General features: G+C 35.4%; 1 protein-coding gene across 6 annotated transcripts in view; it reads left to right on the top strand.

Annotated features, from left to right (window-relative positions):
* The window catches only part of LOC103725884 (aldo-keto reductase family 1 member C15-like), a 38,939-nt gene that overhangs the window by 1,440 nt on the left and 29,483 nt on the right, over window positions 1–8,016 (top strand). Inside the window, exon 2 of one of the 6 annotated variants that reach the window (XM_029558723.1) lies at window positions 397–495. The exons of the other annotated variants lie outside the window; for them this stretch is intronic. The gene's annotated coding sequence lies outside the window, so the exon portion shown is untranslated. The remainder of the gene's footprint in view (window positions 1–396; window positions 496–8,016) is intronic. 6 annotated transcript variants of the gene reach the window in all.

Here is an 8,016-nt window from a genome sequence, read left to right as displayed (position 1 = left end):
GTCTTACATCTGAGCAGCACTTTCTGGTTAGGAACAAAATCATCAATGAGAAATAATTGTCTAAATAACTTTTTATATAGACTTAAGCTTAATGTCTGGGATGTGTGACCCCTTGAACTCTTAAAGAAATATACTGATGACTACTCTTTGGTTATACTTTCCTTTTGGGTGTTTAAGACCATACAGTTGGCCCAAATAAATCAATTTATTTTTACACTTAAGGTCATTTGTGGATATGTTCCTCAGGGGTCATATGGGCTTGGAAGGAGCTCTGGCTCCTTTCTTTTACCAGTTCCATCTATGTGAAGATAAGTCAAAGGTCCTGTTTGACCATGTCTGGCTTCACTTGGAAGCATGAATGAGATGTTTCCCCTAAGTTGATCCTCCTCTTTGTAGGCTGGACACTGGTTCAAGTCCATCATAATATTCTTTATCAAATACATTACCTGGATAAATTCTAAATTTCCATCTCTGACTCAGTCCTGTTCCTGAAAGGTAAGCACAAGCCAGGTTCCCATATTTCAGAAATTATTATTGTATTTCATGAAAATCATCACATATTATATGGTTATTGTATTTTTCTTTCTCATATTTAAAACTATAATTTATTTTTATTGTAGCTGTTTAGTGAGTTCTTATAATGTGCTTTTCATAATTTTAAATGATTTTAACTTTTCTCATACAGAAGCAAAAGCTCAGTCAGCTTTGACACAGATGTCTGTTCTATGTCTTCAATCTTGTGTGAGGAACTATTGGCAGGTGTTGGCTGCTGTGGGAGGGAAAGTCACTGTCTTTTGGGGTTGTGGTCACTGGTAGGTTGCTCATGCATATATGTATATTTATTAAAAAGATTGGTCTTCATTTTTTTATTGATACTGGCTAACAGGTGAGTTCTTTTTCACTGTCAGTAAAAGATTTAAAAGCCAAGAAACTGACTCAACCTAAATAAAAGTTTATTGGTAAGCATTATAGATTTATTCATCAGATAAGAGCTCCCAGAGTTGGGGAGATCATTGATTCTAAGGAGGTTTGTATTTTTATTTGAATTTAGAAAGCCCTATTGGGCACTTTTTTCTCTCATTCTTTTTTTTCCAAAGGTGTCCACGTGTCCCTTCTATAGCAGGGATTGTGTCCCTGAAAAAAATGGGTACCCCACGCTCCTCTGCTCTTTGTGGTGTAACAAGTATAGAGAGACATGACCATTACATGCTAGGGGAAATGGTTCATATTTTTAAAAATATCTTTATTGAGCTTTTGTGCATTTCATACAACAGTTTTTGATCAAATTAAGACCCCCTCCACCATCCAAGTTCCCACACCTCCACCCCACCAGGTCTCGTGTATTCTGCCCCATGTGAAGGGTAATCAACACCTATTTAATTGGATTTAAAGTTCTCTCAATGGAGTGAACTCATGGGTCTCACAGTTATTATAGCCAAGTATACATGGCTGGAAAGTTCATAGAGCCTAGAACTTGTCATTTCTCTAGACAAATGAAATTTCTTACCATGTCCTAAATAAAGATTCTTGTATTACGGACATATGTTTGAGAAATGGAAACACTGCTGGGGACAAAAATCATCAAACAATGGAAATGTGCCACCTGTTGCTGGCAGAAAATACATAAAACTCCTCAATATGGGCTTTTAAATGCATATGTTTTTAAATACATATATATTATTTTTAATTTTATTTTCTGTATTTGAGTGTATTGCCTGCATGAATGTAAGTGCACCCATTTTGTGCAGTGCCCACAGAAGTGAAAAGAGGGTGCCAGACTAACTGAAACTGGAGTTATGGGTGATCGTTAGACCCCATATGGGTGCTGTGCCATGAACTGGGGTCCTCTGTAAGAGCAGCAGTCGTTCCTTCTTTCCTCTTTCCTTTCTTTCCTCCCTCCCTCCTTGCCTCCACCTGTCTTTCTTTCTATCTCTGTTTCTCTCTGTGTTTATCACCCACTGTTCCTTTCCTTTCTTGTACATGTAGGTTCCAGTGATTTCCATACTTTTCCCTCTATCAGATCTAGTGTATAAGTCTAATGAGATCGGGGATTTTTGTGGCTCCTACAGTTCCAGTTCTTTTTTATTGTTCAGAATTATTTTGGCTATCACTGTTCTTTGTGTTTCCGTATGAAATTTTAGGTTTATTATTTTTTTAATTCTTGCGAAGACTTGTGTTGGAGTTTAATGGGTATTGTACTGAATTTGTGTATGGCTTTTGGTAGAATGATCATTTCACAATAACAATTCTACCAATCCATGACCATGGGAGGTTCCATAGTCTTGTATCTTCTTCATTTTTTATTATACAAATCCTTCACTTCCTTGGGTAGATTTGTTCCAAAATATTTTATAGATTTTGAGGCTATCATGAATTGGATCTTTTCTTTGATTTCTTTCTCTGTATGTTTGTTGTTTGTGTATAGGAAGCCTACTGATTGGAAGGTGTCAATTTTATATCTTGTTACTTTGATGAATAAATTTATCAGCCTAGGACTTTTCTGGCAGAGTCTTTAGGGTCTTTTATGTGTAGAATCAAATACACCCATAAAAATATTTGAATTATCGCTTTCCAAATTGTATCTTCTTTATTTCCTTTATTTATCTTTTTGCTCTACCTAAGACTTCAAGTCCTACATTGAGCAGGAATGGACAGAGGAGACATCTTTGTCTTGTTCCTGATGGTAATGGATATGCTTTAAGTTTTTCTCCCTTTGTATGTTGGCTGTGAACTTGTTGTATACTGCCTTTATTATATTGAAATATGTCCCCTGTATCCCTAGATTCTCCATGACTTTGATCATAAAGAGATGTTGGATTTGTCAAAGTCTTTTTCTGTGTCTAATGAGATGTTCATGGGGTTCCTGTCATGAGTCTATTGTTTGGTTGAACCATGCATCTCTTGGATGAAACCACCTTGATCATGGTGGATAATACTTTAGCTATATTCATGTTCTTGTATGTGGTTTACAATCATTTTATTGAGAATTTTCGTGATTATGTTCATCAGAGAGATTTACCTATAATTTTGTTTCTGTGGTTGGGTCTTTGTCTGATTTTGGAATTAGAGCAATCTAGGCTTCATAGTGAGAATTTGGGAGTGTTGCTTCCCTTTCTTTTTTATGGAATAATTTGTGAAGTGTTGGAATTAGTTCTTCTTTGAATGTTTGGTAGAATTCTGTGCCATATCTCTCTTTTCCTAGGTTCATTTTATTTGTGAAATTGTTAACTGCATCATTTTATGTCAGGATATTCTGGGCCTGATTAAATTATTTATGTCAATTTGATTTAACTTTGGTAGGCCATACATATCTAGAAATTTATCTATAAATTTTAGATTTTCTAGTTTACTTGAATACAAAATTTAAAAGTATGTCGATATGGTTTTCTGAATTTCCTTGTGGTAATATTTCTCTTCTCAACTCTGAGTTTATTGACTTGGATCATGTCTCTCTTTTGGTTAATTTGGTTAAATGTTTTCCAATCATATTAATGTTTTTAATGAACCAAATCTTTGTTTCTTTTTCTTTATATTGTTTTGTTTCTAGTTCATTAATTTGAGCCTTGATCTATTTATATTTTCACATCTACTCTTTTTAAGTGTTTTTTCTTAGTTTGCCAAGACTTTTGGGTGCATTAATTGATTTTTATGAGATTTCTAATTTTGTTTCTAATTTTTTAGTATAGACAGTTAATTATAAAATTTCCTTTTAGGATTGTGTTAATTGTGTCCCATAAATTTTGGTGTGTTTGTTTCTATTTTAATTCAATTCTAGGAATCTAAATTTTTTCTTCTTGATTTCTCCTTTCATCCAATTTTCATTCAGTAGTGTGTTGATCAGCCTCCATGAATTGTATGTTTTCCCATTTTAATTCTTGTTGATACTAGCTTTTTTTTTCCTTTGTGGTCAGATAGAATACTGGATGATACTTCAATTTTCCTAAATCTCTGAATACTCATTTTTTGTCCTAATATTTGGTCAATTTGGAGAAATTTCCATGGACTCCTGAGAATAACGTGTATTCTTTGGTGTTTGGGGGAAACGTCCTGTAGATGTTTGTTAGGTCCATTTGATTTATGATGTTATTTAACTCCTGAGTTCCTCTATTTCATTTTTGTCTGGTTGATCTCTCTATTGCTGAAAATAAGGACTAAAATCATCTGCTGTCACTGTGTTGTGGCCAATATGTGATTTTAGATATCATAAAGTTTCTTTTATAAAATTGGTTGACCCTGTGTGGTGCATAAATATTTATAATTGAAATATCTTTTGGTGTATTTTCCCTTTAATGGGTCTGAAGGTAACCATCTCTATTTCTTCTGTCTAGCTTTTGCTTGAAGAGTATTTGGTCAGATATTAGAATATCTATACCAGCTTTCTTCATTGCATGTGGTTGGAATATCTTTTTTGACCCTTTGACCCTTTGGTGAAAGTTGTGTTGATCATTGTTGGCAAGATGTGTTTCCTAGAGGCATCAAGTGGATGGATCCTGTTAATCTTTTTCTTTTTACTGGGGAGTTGAGACCTATTAATATTAAAAGTTATTATAGATCAAAGTTTATTAATGCTTGTTTTGGTGGCGTTGTAGTTCTCTCTTCTTGTACCTTCTTGGTTAAAGGTTCTGTGATAATTTATTCCTTGTGCCAACTTGAGTATGTTTAACCTCTTAGCCTTAAATATTTCATCGATTATTTTCTGTAGATTTTGTTTCATGGACATAAATTCCTTACATCTGTTTTTATCATGAAATTTCTTTCTCCTTCAATTACAGCTGATATTTTTGCTGGGTATAGTAGTCTAGGCTGGAATCTGTGTTCTGTCATGATTAGTAGGCTGTTGGTTTAAGCCCTTCTTGTTTGTATAGTCGCCATTGAAAAGTAAGTTGTTATTCTGGTGGGCCTGCTTTTGTATGTGACTTGTTCTTTCTTCCACACAGCTTCCAGTATCTTCTCTTTGTTCTGTACCTTTAGTGTTTTGACTAACATAATATAGGTGAGGTTTTTTTTTCTGGTCCTAACTACTTCATGTTCTTCATGCTTCTTGTATAATAGATATTAATCAAATATAGATCCCCTTCCCCATCCACTCCCCCCCAGTAAGCCCCCACCAAATTTCATGCATTCTGTCATGAATGTTAAGTCTTATCCTGTCAAGCATTTGTAACTTCTTGTATAATAGATATTAATCAAATATAGATCCCCTTCCCCATCCACTCTCCCCCATGCATTCTGTCATGTATGTTAAGTCTTATCCTGTCAAGCATTTGTAACCAGATATTCCTCAGTGCAAGTTCATCCACTGGAGTCTAGTCAGCCTATCTAGAGTCACTCCCTGAAAGAAGATCTACTTGCCCTCACCCCACAGTGATCAGTTACCAATAGTTTCTTGACTAGTGTTGGTGGCTACTACCCATTAGCCCTTGTTCTATACTGATTGAGTTGGCATGGGTCTTGTGCAAGCTGTCACCATTGTTGCAAGTTCTTATGAACAAGTTCCCAGTGGCCAGAAAACCTGTTTCCTTATGTTCCTGCATCAACCCTGGCTCTTGCAATCTTTCCACCCCTTCTTCCACAGTGGTCCCTAAGCCATGGATGGGTGAGGTTTAATATAGGAGTCATATCCAGGCACATACACTCTGAAGTCTCTTATTCTCTAAAAATTAGTCTTCTGAGTGTATTGTTCTCTTTTGTACGAGGAAGCTTTGCTGGTCAGAGTTGAAGGATGTATTAATATTTTTTTTTCTACCTTCTGTTCTGCTATGTTCCATGAGCCTTAGGTATAGAGGTTCCACTGTAGGTGTGCCCCTTAGGGCTGCACATGTCACAGACACATACTCTTCTGTGTGACCACCTGCCAAACTCTGTAATAGCCTCCATCCATTGCAAAAAGAAGCTTATCTGATGAGTTTGATTTATTTATGGTAGACTCGTCTGTAAATATAAGGATCCAGATTTAACATAGAGTAAGATATTTCATTTCTCTAGAGATATTCCAGAAACAGTGTTTCCTCTAGGATCTATGACCTCTCCAGGCACGTGTATTTGACAATTTCTTCAGTGCCATCATGAGTTGCCTCCTACTTAGAGGGCTTTAAATCCAATTAGAGAGCTATTGATTACCCTTTAGATAACAGTGTCACTCTAATGGAAACAGGAGAGCCCATCAAAAGGATGCTAAAAAGGTCCTGGAATGTGGTGGTAATTAAGAACTTTGGAGAAGGAAAAGCATGGAAAGAGAAATGGGGAAGTGAACAGGAATCTTCCCCTGCCCCCTGTGGTTATTCAGGATAGAAGACTGTGTTTCCAAGGCTTTCACATTCCTGTTACCTTTGCATCCCTAAGTTATCTAACCTAATTACCATGTATATGCTTTGTATCTTTTAATTGTTGCCTAGATGCTGTTTTGCCTTTTGCTTGCATTTCCTCATACATGAATATAAAATTCCTCCCAAACTGAGGGAGCTGCTGGATCTTGTACAGAAGGATCCATGGGTCAATCTGCTAGTATAAAATTAAACTCTCCTCACCTAACTTCAGTTGTGGTCTCTAAGTTTTCATTAACACCACTATTAAATCAATAGAGATAGCGTGCTGTGTCAGGCATTGTGTTCATTTAGCTTTACAGCTGGGTTGAACCATTGGTTGATTTTTCTCCCTTAGCAGTTTTCATAGTATTCTCTAGAACTAAGAGAGCTAATTTTCAAGGAGGAGGCTTCCATGTCGGTTCCAGCTCCATTGCTTCAAGTCCTGTGTCCAAAGTATAGCCTGTTTTAAGCAATAGGGTCTTACCATCAAGTTCTGGGACATAATCAAGGGCTGTGGCAATAGTCTGTGTTATTTTGGGGGGTCTATTGGAATACGCAGACAAACAACTCAAAGAGAAGTTTCTCCTGTCTGGCACTGTGTTTCTTGTGATACAGCCCTCAGGTGCACACTTGGACTCATGTTCAGATCTGTGTCTCTTTCTTTAGATTTGAGCAAATTGGTTTCATTAATAGTATTTTCTTCACATTTGACCTGAGTTTTTCTCCTTCTTCTATACCTATGATTTGTCAGATTGATCTTTTCATAGTGCCCCAGAAGTCTTACATATTGTATACCTGGGTTATATAGAATTGACATTTTCTTTGATCCATTTTGCTGAGCTTGTCTTTAAGACCTGACATTCTCTGTTCCACTTCTTTACTTTTTTCCCACTTAATTATTTATTTAATAACCACATACTTAGAAGAAGCATTTCATTACAACAGCATTGACATATTCAATATCAATTTTCTGTGCTAAGATATATCTCTTTCAAAATTGACTGTAAATTTTTAGGTTCACAGTTGAATTAATACAGTTATAAAAATTTTTAAATAAAAAAAAACCCATAAAAAACATAAATTAATGAGGTTTTAACCTTTAAAAAAGATCTCCATTTCATTATCAAAATACACACTTTCACACAGAAAAATTCATTCCAATGCAATTGACATTAGCACATGTGTTTCTAATCTCTATATATCTGATAATTACTAGTGACAGTCGGTTACTTTCTGAGTTCCTTGGCATTGGAGCATGGATATAGAGTCATCAGGTAGATTTCAATGGTAATGTTTTCACATCTACTAATTATTATTATTATTATTTTAATCATTAAAAAAATTTAATAACTACATGATTAGAAAAAACATTTCGCTACAGCTTTGATATATTCAGTAACACACTCCAGAGCAAGAGTACATCTCTTTCAATAGTGACTGTAAATTTCTAGGTTTACAGATGAATTATTACGCTTATATAATCTTTTACTCATTATAAACTCTATAAGACATAAAGTTAAATGAGGTTCCAACATTTTAAAAAGATCTCCACTTTGTTGTCAAAACACAGTTTCATCCATAAAAATTCATTCCAGGCCTCATGACATTGAGACGTTTTCACATGCATTTCTAATCTCTGTATACATGACTATCACTGGTCACAGTCACCCACCTTCTGAGCTCCTCGGCATCTGAGCATGAATACAAACTC

This window comes from Nannospalax galili, unplaced genomic scaffold (genome assembly GCF_000622305.1).
Source record: "Nannospalax galili isolate Female #2095 unplaced genomic scaffold, S.galili_v1.0 scaffold989, whole genome shotgun sequence".
Taxonomy (NCBI): Eukaryota; Metazoa; Chordata; class Mammalia; order Rodentia; family Spalacidae; genus Nannospalax; species Nannospalax galili.
Note: the sequence above shows the minus strand (reverse complement) of the source record. Positions and strands in the feature narration are given on the sequence as shown.